The sequence below is a fragment of the Dermacentor variabilis genome, chromosome 2 (genome assembly GCF_050947875.1).
Source record: "Dermacentor variabilis isolate Ectoservices chromosome 2, ASM5094787v1, whole genome shotgun sequence".
Lineage (NCBI taxonomy): Eukaryota > Metazoa > Arthropoda > Arachnida > Ixodida > Ixodidae > Dermacentor > Dermacentor variabilis.
The window spans coordinates 240,069,371-240,081,439 of NC_134569.1; the positions used below are offsets into that span (position 1 = coordinate 240,069,371).

A 12,069-nucleotide genomic window follows, 5' to 3' on the forward strand; every position below is an offset into this window, starting at 1 on the left:
TTTGCAGTTGGATACGACACGTGGATGTCATTCTTCGAGCCGAACAAGACTGGTTGGGTGTTCGAGACTGTATCAAATAGTTATGGCGTTCACCTGTGGAACAAGTTGAGTCATGGTGTCAGAGTCGTCGTTGGATCTGGATCGGCACTTGATGTTTTGGCCAGGTTCAACTGCCCTACTGTATACAAAGTAATAAAATCAAAACAATTTTTTTGATGTTCAACCTAGATTTGCTTCGTGATGCATTTTGCTCTGTTTGTTTGGTTATTCAAAAAACGCGGCACAAAAATATACAAATGTCTCCGATTTTAGTGAAAAGGTAGTAAAATTCTTGATAAAGGGATAACGTGTGGGCTCAAACGTAGTCGTCAAAAACGCAGGAAATAAGTAGTTTAGTGCACTAAATTAAGGGCGATTGAAAGGGGTAGTTTATACAGTACCACGAGAAATAATCATATATGAAACAGAATAAAGCCAAAACACAAATTATCATATGAAAAGAAGAAAGTACTCAAACCAATATTACTACCAGATAGATCTATTTATCATGCAGGTTGACATCAAAAACAAGTTCATTTAATTAAAAAAAGAGCTACGTTTGCGTTTCTGGTGTTTTTCTCGATCGAAATATCAGCGGAGCGTCTGAAAAATACCTAATTAGGTCATATTACCTCCTTGTGTAGTATTGCATTCTTCTAAACCACAAGTTTCTGCCAACCTTGACGGTAGACTATTTAGCCATAAATTCGCCTACGAGGCTGCTCCTAGGGAAGTTCTATATCAACTCCGGCGCAAATAAATTTTACTCTTTGCGTTACCGTATGATATTGCGTCCGGTGTCTGTGTAATAGGTTGAAGAGCTCATTTATGTAAAATAATGCAGACCTGGATTCAGGTCCCGTGTGTTGGTTTAACGCGTCGAAATAATAAAAAATTGCGCATGTCTGCACATTTTAGCAGCGATGTATAATTTACAGAGAACAGCTCTTATGCATTAAACTACACTAATAACACATTAGTAATATGTGAATACCACCATATTCTTCAATATTTCAAGCCCCGACTGCTATGACCATGTTTGTCGGGCCTACGATTCCTTGTTTATTAAATGTAAGTAAGGAGCTATCAACCGCCATTTGCCTATGTGTTAACTCCGACAGAGAAAAACGCGTACAAATTGGTTACAGCGGTTACAAACACTCACTAATCAGCCATACTCCGTAGCACTGTGTTTCAAGTTATCGAATAAGTAGGCTTTGCTCTGCGATGTGCACAGCTGCTGGTAAGCTCGGATGGCTGTGTAACCACGCCTGTAAGCATTTCAAACACAGAACCAGGACGAATTCTTCATCAAGTGCGAAGCTTCCCTTCTGCCCTTCTGAAAAAAAATTACCGACGATTACGTTACTTCCTAATGCGAAATTTGAGCGCAGCAAATAAGCTGTTTCACCTTTACGATAGATTGAGGCAAAGAAATGGAGCAACACATGTATGCGCTATCACAGAATTTTTTTTTTATTTTTCACACGTATTCCTTTAACAAAGACTCCACTAGGTAAGCTTCTGCTTCGGCGGCACGCACCTCTGGATTCTGACGGCGACGGCGCTGGGCCTCTGCTCTGGCAGCTCGTTTAGCAGCAGCAGCAGCAGCAGCAGACGGAGGACTTCCATCGGTCGTCTCGCTCATGGCTCAGAAAGAACTGGCAGATAATTTCGCAGTGGCGAACGGCAGCGGCAATTTCGGCTCGGGCGGTGCACATATACAGATCCGCCGCCACCGATCTGGCTCTCTGATTGCCACCGCACAGGGCGAACGGCAGCGGCAATTTCGGCTCGGGCGGTGCACATATACAGATCCGCCGCCACCGATCTGGCTCTCTGATTGCCACCGCACAGGGGTTGCATTGGAGGAGGAGCGAAGAAAGGAATTAAGTTCGAGCCGGCGCTTTGACAACCGGAGACTCGCAGGAAGAGGGGGGAGGGGGGCGGCGTGTACACCCAGCGGCAAACGATGGGGACAGAAGCGCGCGCAGCAAGCGGACAACACGATAAAGGCAGGAGGGAAGAGATAGCAGCGACTGACTGATGCCGCTGACGCCGATAGTGAGTCAACCCCAGCTGCGGAGTTGGTTTCAGGGACAACGCCTATCCAACGCCCTATCCGCCACACAAGAACAGGGGGGGGGGGACCCTTTCCTCCTCTTTCTGCATGGCGGCGACGGTGTTCTATGCAGTCACGTTATCTTGACTCTCTAGCGGCGTCAGCGGCATCCAGCGGTATCAGTCGGTCGCTGCTAGCGCTGGGGGGATGAAAGGGGGGCGGAGCTGGTTACGAGGCCGACGACAACGCCGACGACGACGCGAAACCCAGGAACGGACGCCAAAGAGCTGCGCTCTAAAGAAAACTTGTGGCTTCCTTTGCAGCTTCGTGTTACATACCAATAGAGGACAATTTTCTGTCCTTTCAAAGAAAACCAACATACAAAAAGAACTTGATTGTGGCATCACGCCAGCAGTCCATGTGTTGTGACACAGCTACCGCAGAAGAACGCACGTGGAAGATTGTGGAAGAACCCATCTCATAGTGACTGTGGAAGGTAATGCGTTAGCATTGAATTAATATAGCCACACAAGGCACTGCCACCGTCAAAACGAGGTATGTATGAGGAGTGCACTGCAGCAGGACTCTTCCTTAATGAGGAGTCCGGTGCTTTCGGCGCCGTCTAGCGCTGCCGCCACGAAGCCTGCGCGTGGTCTCCGAAACGCATAACGCGACGGTGCCAGCGAACGCTGAAAAGGCACCATGCGCCAATCGGGCTCCTCTCGCCCGTTTCTTCCTGCACCTGCGGTGCCACGTGGTGGCATTACCGGGGAGTCCGCGCATTGCCTCAGAGACGAGAAGAGGGGCGGATCAGTGGCTGCGAATGCTGAGAATCGTTGCCCCGCTTGCCGCACACACACACTGCTACACGCTCAGTGACTCAAGTGGGCGAGAAGTTCAATGGAGAGCGGCACATGCCTAGTGCATTCATGGTGCAGCTCGCTAAAACGTTGGCGTTAAATCCGTTGCTCGAAAAGCGAAACGTAACGAGTGCATTTCTGGTGCAGCATGCTAATGCGTCTGGTTGCTGTCCTAGAGAAACCATTGTGACGTGGGTTCGATTCCGCCCAGCATCAGATAAATTTAAGGGATGTCTTTCCATCCAGGTAGAGCGGCAGATTCCTACGAATACATACCCAGTAACTGAAGTTAGCATCAAAGCAGTGCATCGGAGACGAGCACAAACTGAGTGGAACATACACAACACTACCAGACAGCGATGTTTCTTCGAACAGTGGCACCTATGCTGTTTCGCATCTGGAGTGACAGACGTCGGCGTGACAGAGGTTTGTTGAAGAGGGGCAGCTATGCACACATTGCCGCATGCTCAGTGACCCAAGTTTGCCTGATGGTCGGTTTCGAAACCTGTTCTGTCAAAAGAGCAGCCCGATGCGGCACCCACTTCACCACTGACTACCCAGGAATCCAGTTAGGCAGAAAAACGGCTAAATACAAGCATACATATATAGGTACATCGATACAAACATATATAGATAGGTACATATATACTAACATATATAGCTCGCGGAAAGTGCGTGAAGTACCCTAAGAATGCTTTGTCGACGTCAATGCGATTATCAATGAAGCAACTCCACGACAAACCGCACTGCTACCGCCGTCCTCTGGCGCAGGTCATCTATAAGCGCCGCGGCAAACTTCGTGCGCGTCGCGGGTCTGAAAATAATGAGACCGATTCGACTCTGCCCAGCATCGGATCAACTTCAAATGATTTTTTAGTCATGGAAGAGCGGCACGTATCCAGTGGACCATACCAAGTGACCCAAGTTGGCGTGAAAGTTTAACTGGAGAACGGCAGATACCCAGTGTGACTTACCCAGTGAGGCAAGCTGGTGTCAAAGATATTCATTGAACAGTGTCATATCACCAGTAGCAGATACCCACACAATAAAGAAAATAAATCTGTCAGGGTGGGTTGGATATCTAAACACCCTTCCTGCACCATTACTTTCTTTAAAAATATCTTTTTAAATGGGTGTGCTCGTTTGAAGGACACCGTTAGCGCATCCATAATTATGTCCATGGTGTTAAAAGCATGTTATTGCGTAACCGCCACGTTACAAGGTTTAAGGGTACTCTTGCCCCTCAACATTTCAAGGAAGTAAAAAGCCAAGAGGGCTTCATTCCCCGTGGTTTTGACCAAACGAGCATTCCAGCTAGTCATATTGTTATGTAAAAAAACACAAGGTCTTATTATGTATGTACTGTATTTACACCATCGCATAGGAATATTATGAGTGGTATGTGAACGGCGGCGCCTCGCCGTGCATCGACAACTAGCGTGTGTTTTGGCCATCCACCGAGGGGCGGCGCTCTGTATGTTCGAGGCCTTGAGATTTTGTGGCGAATGGACGTGCTTTATGTGTTCCGTGGCGGCGACAAAATCATAAGTTTGTGTGCATGCTTTGAGCTTGCTTCTGTCTTTTATTTGCTGATTCTTTTTGCGTTTATATATTAATTGGGTGGTTTTCACTTTCTTTCTTTCTTTTTTGCTCTCGTATTTCATGTGCGTGGGTGTGTTTCTTGCACATTAGGTTCTGCAGGATGGTGAGAGCGTCCTTTCATGCCGCGTGCTTCAACACGTGCAGCAGGGTGGGACGTTGAGTGTAGCCTTTAAATGGTAGCTAAAGGTGGCAAGACTAGTAGCTATTAGTAGTGTCACTGTGTGTGTTTTGGCAGGAAAGTGAGAGCGTGACCGGGTGGTTGAGCGCGTGCGAGAGCATGTCATAACTTGGATCTCCGCGGCATTGATTGCTTTTGAAATAGTCGTGAGAGTTACTTTGCGACATTTTGAGGATTTGGATCTTCTGCGTATCGGTTTTTGCTAAAAGGCACGTGCTATGCATTATTATTGTAATATGGTATTTGCATTAGAAAAAGTCATGCAATACATGGGGCAAGAAAGCTGGGAAAGTAGGCAGTGGGCGGGGGGTCTCTCAAGGCACATGAAGGGACGGATGAGAATGGAGAGGGAATCGAGTCAGTCGGCACACACTGTAATGTCGATGCTAGGCTGAAGAAAATGGAGGCTTTCCAGGAAATTCTTGTCAAAGAGGTTGAAAAGACAAAAAATGAGCTGAATAGGGAGCGTAATGCACATAATGTAGTGGAAAAAAGACTTGAAGCAGCCCAGGAGCAGCTCAAGAGGGCAACCATTGTGAACGAAAATGGCCGTGACAATGGAACGCAGCCCCTCGACGTGACAGGAGAGGGAGTCTCAACAAAGCAAGTGGAATGCGTGCAACGTGGGGAGGAGTTAGCTGCAAAGAGCGGTACCTACCTTGAGACCGCCACACACAAAAACCAGGAGCGCAAGGGACAATGCTCCTCGTCAAGTCCGAATCACTGGGATAGGAGAAAGGAAAGCAGGGATAGGTAGGAGAGAGTGAAGTGGTAATTATCGCTGGCGACTCAAACCTGGCTAGATGCACACAAGCATTTGTGGAGAGGGTGAAAGGCGATGAAAGAGTAGCGGTGGGGACATTTCCGGGGCGGACGCTGGGTTCTGCCATGGAGCTAGCAAAAGCAGAACTCGCGGAAAATGCCCGTGTGCGCAACCTTGTCATAGTAGCAGGCGGGCTAAGTGACGTCTTAAACAGGAAAGGGACAGGAGTAGCCCAGCGCTTCGCGAAGGGTGTGGACGACTTGGGCGAGCTGTCCCCCAGGTGCAGATCGTGGTGAGTACGCTGCCAAAGGTGCCTGCACGTGACAGTCACATACAAAGAGCTGTAGAGGCTGATAATTAGGCGATATGGAAAATGAGCCGAGAGAAACGCTTCGAGGTTGTCGAAGTAAGCAGGGAAGTGAGAAGGCGTGGTGCTTTTTTTCAACGAGATGGGATTCACTTCAATTACAGGCTTGCACGAGAAGTGTACTGGCGACTTGCTGGTCGCGCCGTTGCTTTTTTAGGAGGCCGACGGGTGCTCAGGAGGCCAGAGAATGTAGTAATGAAGAAGGTCCCCTAAGAGAACCTCACTATAGCATCGCCGTCAATAACAGAAAAACGAGGAAAGCAAAAAAGAGAGCTTGCCAAGCCATAGGCTGCATAAGCATGCAGGGCGGCAGAAGGGAAAAGCGGGCAGAGATTGAGGAGCAGTTAAATAGAGAACAAATAGGGGCGTATGCGGTTACAGAAACGCACCTTAGAGACTCGGGAGAGCAGCCAGTGATTGAGAATTATGTTTGGGAAGGGTGCCACAGAACTAAGTTGGAAAGAAAGGAAGGGGGAGTCGCAATTCTCATTCATCAGAGAGGCAAATGGAAAAGAGTAAATTCAAAATGTCAACAGCATCTTTGGTTATCGCGTACAATGAGTGGGAAAAACACTAGGCTGGGCGTTGCGTATTTGTGGACAGGATATAATTGCACAGAGAAGAATAAGGAGTTAGTGGAACGTATAAGCACTGATATCAAAGGTTTAGGGAATGGTGCTGAAATTATCCTATTAGGTGACATGAATGCCCACATACAGGATTTATGTGGCTATGCCGACAACAATGGGAAGTTAATGCTAGACCTTTTCGGGCAACATAACCCTGTTATCGTGAATACAGGGCCTAAGTATGAAAGGCCGATCACGTGGGAAGTGGGAAACCGGCAATCAAGCATTGATTACTGTCTGATGACAAGGAATTCATGATAAGTTGAGAGAAATCGTCATTGATGAGGAAGGGTATTGCAGCATAGGGAGTGACCATAAACGCATCATTTTGAAAATGGGATAGGTAGTTGGGAAAGAGAGCATGGAGTGCAAAATGGTCAGTCCAAATTTGAACGCTGAAGATATAACAAATATAGTCACTAGAGTCTAGGAAGAGCACGGCAAATGGCCAAATAAAGAATGGGAATGTAGTAAGCTTCTAAGTATAATATCGACAGAAATGCGAAAAGAGAAACAACTTGTTCGTTGGAAAGGAAAAAAGAAAGTGAGAAGCTGGTGGAACAGGGAGATACGAGAAGCGATCGCCGAAGGACAGAAAGCATTCAGAGAGCACAGGCAGGCAAAGAAGGCGCAGTTGCCGAAGGATGAAGTAGTCAGTAAATGGGAAATATACCGGGAGAAAAACTCTCTTTCAGCTACTGGTGGAAGCAAAATTAAAAGGCGAAAGTGAACGTTGGTTCTCAGAAATACGTGAGAAAAAGAAGGCCGCACCTAGAATATTTTCGAACCACGTAAAATTATTAAGCAGGAAGTCAACGACAACACAACAACATACCCTAGACGAAGATGGAAACAGACTGGAAGGAGAAGCGGCAGTAAATTACCTCCGAAAAATACCAGCCGAATCTTTCCAAGGCAATGCAGAGGTTGTATTTAAAGAAAAAAAGAACATGAAAGAGACCCAGGTGGAAAGGAGCTGGTGCTGAAAAATTTCATCTGGAAAAAACCCAAAGAGAAAATTCCTAAGCGCACAACCACAGGGCTAGATGAGGTTGTCATTAGGCTGATTAGTGAACTAGGACCAAAAAGCAAGGAAGCTCTGGAGAATGAAGTGGAAAAAACTTTAAAAGATAGGCGAGTACCAGACGGTTGGCGACAAAGTAGAATGAATTTAATCTATAAAGATAAGGAGGAGAAAGATAGAATTCGCTCGTATAGACTGTTGGCCATTAGGTTGGCAATATATAGGCTAGCAGTGCAGGCAATCAAATTGAAGCTTCAAGCATGGGCAGAAAATAATGGCATTTTGGGAGAACTTCAGAATGGTTTCAGAATAGGTAGGCGTTAAGATGGTAACTTATTTTTTCTTACTCAATGTATTGAAATATCAAAAGTAGAAAGTAGAACGCTATATATGGCCTTTTTAGACATTACAGTAGCCTAATACAACGTAGACCGCAACATTTTGTGGGATATTCTGCAAGGGGAAGGTTAGGTCACGATTGCCTACAGCTTTTGTGAGAGATTTACCTTGAAAATTCCGTTTGCGTTGAATGGGAAGAGATGAGGAGCGAGGAGAAAATTCATATCAACAAGGGACTGAGGCAGGGCTGCCCTTTATCTCCACTGCTGTTTATGATGTACATGGTGAGGATGGAGAGGGCGCTAGAAGGAAGTAACATCCCACACGCTGAAAACACTCAAGGAGTCAAGAACCCAAATAACACGCATAATCACGCGTTTGTCAGAAAAGAGATATGGGATGAAAGAAGATACACTTAAGCTGGTTGGGAACCTGGTGGTCAGCAGGGTCGCGTACTCACTCACGTACTTCAACTGCACCAAACAGGAAATACAAGAAGCAGACACCATTTTACGCAAAGCGTACAAAACAGCACTTCATCTGCCGAATAATACATCGACAGAGAAACTAATGGCACTTGGTTTAGGCAACACCTTTGAAAAACTAAAAGAAGCCCAAAGTATCGCACAGCTCATGAGACTTCTGCAGACCAAAACGGGAAAGGAACTGCTAATAAGGCTAGGCTTCACGGAATAAATCAAAGAAACCCAAAGAACGGAGGGGATTCCTGATGAATATCTGAAAACATACACTGTTAGCCCCCTACCCACAACCATGGACCCAAACCTCCACACGGCGCGAAGGGACGCAAGGTCGAAATACGCCGAAGAGTGCCTGGACACAAAAAACACAACAGTATGCACAGATGCTGCAGTATACACCAAGCAACGAGGAACATAGTAAAGGCAGCTGCGATAGTAATAAGCCCGGACTACAAAGAGATCAACATCGCGTCAATTAAGGACTGCTCGGTAACGGAAGCTGAGGAAATAGCCGTAGCTCTAGAGGCCATGGAGGGCTACCGATCCGAAAGGTCGATTCGCAAGCTACGTGTCGAAATTACATGAACGGCAGAACAGGACGTAGAGCGCTTCGCATCCTCCGCTCCTGCAGGGCTAACAACAAAGTCAGGCATACGATTTTCTGGGTACCGGGACACGCTGGAATAGAAGGGAACCTAAGGGCGCACAAGGCAGCTCGAGAGCACACAAACCGAACAGCCACAAACAGCGACCCTAAGGAACCCATACCAGTCGACCCAAGCTGCTCTGACATTCTGAATTACTATAAGGGCGTCCGAATGAAATACCCTCCACCCCACAACAGCATAAATCAGCCTGAAGCAACCTCTTCGAGGAGGCTGCAAACAGGAACATACCCAAATCTAAACACACTAAGCAAGCTGTTTCCCATACACTATAGAGACATTTGCCCCTGGTGCGGCGCCAAACCCACCTTATATCACGTTACATGGGGATGCGTTCACAATGAACAAAGCCTTCAAATAAAAGACGCAAGTGCGGAGCGGTGGGAGAAGGTGCTCTCCAGCAGCGACCAGAAAGTCCAGCATGGACTAGTAAGGCACGCTCACCGAGTAGCCGCCCTCAGTGGTCCCCTGGAATAGGGGCGTCGACCCTGCGCAGATGGGGAAGAAGACCGTGAAGACGGCAGACCACATCTGCCACCGCTAATTTCTAACGAATTAGAGCAAATGCATTTTTTTCTCCTCCTCCTCGGGTTTAATCTTTCATACAAAGAGGTGGGTACCGTAATAAAGTAGCAACTTGTACGTTTATTTTATGCGGACGACATTGTATTGCTAGCTAACAAGCAAAGTGATTTGCAACGTCTGGCGAATATCTGTGGACAGGGAGACAACAATTTAGGTGTGATATTTAGTGTTGGAAAATCAGGTGTTATGGTTTAGATTTGACTAGATTTGATGTGAGGGAAGTTCACAGTAAAATTGATTATGAAAAACGACTGAGGAATATGGAAAAGTGTTGGGCTGGGAAAGCGTTGAGGTATCTGTACAGGAACACCATTGATTCATGGTGGAGGAAAAGAACTAGGAAGCTTACCAACAAGTATGCGGCCTGTAGGGTGGGCAACACAGCAACAAAGAATGTCAAGCGGAAAGCCAAAGAGACTGAAATAATCTCATGGGTGGCGGCAATGGAAAGAAACCTGCCATGAGTAACTTACTAAAAGAAAAAAAAACGAAATCCGAATAGAAACAATTGATGATAACGCAAAGGGAAGCTCATTACTTTTCGAAGCGAGATCGGGATGCCTTAGAACACGCACCTATGAAGCTAGATATAAGAAGGAAGAAGAACCATGTGCTTGCTGCGGTAAAGCTAGGGAAACGATGGAGCATGTTTTATTAGAATGGGCAGACGTCTGCCGAGCGGTCGATTTAGGCACCACTGGCCTCCTCGAAGCCCTTGGGTTACGCGAGAGCAGGAAAAAAGTAAGCATGTCCGCAATAGCGATTAGTAAGAGGCAATTGGAAGATTGGTGGAAGAAAAGGAGGGCAATGACAAAAAAAACGGAGACGTAAGAAATCAAATTTCGCTATAGGGGATCTGGAAATTTGGCTGTGGTAGTTCATCGTGTTTTTTATTTTATTTTTATTTTTTTAGCCTAAGTAGGACGTTGGGCAGTATAATAGAAACAAGAATAAACGAGTTCAAAGCTATTCCTGTGCGCTGAACTTCACCACAAAGGTTGATGCGCCGGTGCTATCAATGTCGTTGATAAAGAATAGCCGCTCGTCGGCTGGAAATGAATTATCACCCTAACAGCTTTATTTTTGAAGAGGCAAACCCAGCGATGATTTATTCCGGACTTTTCAGTGGCTTCCCTAAAGGCAGCCACTTTCTTTTATTGCTACGGAGTTAATAGGCTAGAATAATTGTCGGAAGCTCTCCGCAGCACATTTTCTTCCGTCTGAACATATTCTTAGCATCCGAACGTCCCTCAGCGTCTACAAAACATGTCGTCTTGACTGGCTTTTGATTTTGACCTATCAGTTTCCTTAAGGTGCTCCAATTTTAGTATCCATAGCAATTTTCGTATCCGCACTCATGGACTACCGCAGCATCCGCAAATCGAGAAAAGATGTGTCTGGGTTTAGGGATAGGTAAATTAACAAGTTGGTTTTGCACCTGGGGCAAAAGGCAGGACGCAATAATTGCACGAACTGTTTCTTTCTCGCCGCGCATCAGCACGCTGTGGCTGAAGCTGCTCACAATGCTACACCATGTTTACTGCCTACGGGGCTAGTTACGCCTAAGGGTATGACCTATTCAGTACTTGCGGTTAGCTGTCAAAGTACTGCCCCGTCGCTGTTGTCCACGTGCGCGCAGGAAGACCGGCATTTAAGCATACTGTGTTATACACACGGGATATGTATTTTTGCATATTGTCTATCATGGGGCCATTACGCCTTTATAATATTGCCGCAATGTAGGCAAGCAGATATTAGACGCCCAGAAGACTGCCCACTTACACAATGGCCTCGCGCACAAGTCCTCACACGTTACACACGTCGCGCAACTCCTCAAAAGTTCTGCGACTGTCAAGGACATCATTAGGGAGCGTTCGCAGGTCGAGGAAGTCGCCACATGACATAATTGGCTCACATCCTCATTGTACGAGAATCTGCGCCAGCTGTCGAAGAACGACACCGTAGAGTGCATTGTATTTAGTGGGATGAAGTCCACGTCCCAAATTTCAGACCAGACTCACCCTGTAACGAGTGACGTACGACGGGCATTTCTGTTATACGCGTAGGCGCTCGACAGTTGACGGGCGCTGGCGCCTGCAACAGGACCTACTGGACCTCTCTTCAACACTTTCCCACATTCTCGCCTTATATCGCACCATCAGGTTTCAGCTGAACTCCTTCCACAGCCAAATTATTTGTCCCAAAATATGACCACTTTGTCACTGCTATGGTTTTTAATCTTTGAGTTATGTTTATATGTAAAGTAGCACTGTCCGGAGATTTTCAGTGGTTTCACCTTTCCCAAGATGCCCGCATTCTAAGTGTAAGCCTCCCCTGGCAAGTACTCCAGTAAAATCTCTCACGCGAAATATGTAATGCCTTCTATCTCCACAAAAATGCGTAATTTGCGGAGTTAACATACTTAATTGTTATAATAGGGTAAATGTAAATGATTGGTAGCTTTATAAGCGATG

The 12,069-nt window shown here is 46.5% G+C and overlaps 1 protein-coding gene across 1 annotated transcript in view; it reads right to left on the minus strand.

The window, feature by feature from the left end:
* Positions 1–9,490, minus strand: part of LOC142571232 (uncharacterized) — a 301,441-nt gene extending 291,951 nt beyond the window's left edge. Inside the window, exon 1 of the mRNA XM_075679494.1 lies at positions 9,455–9,490. The gene's annotated coding sequence lies outside the window, so the exon portion shown is untranslated. The remainder of the gene's footprint in view (positions 1–9,454) is intronic.
* Positions 9,491–12,069: the final 2,579 nt, after the last annotated feature.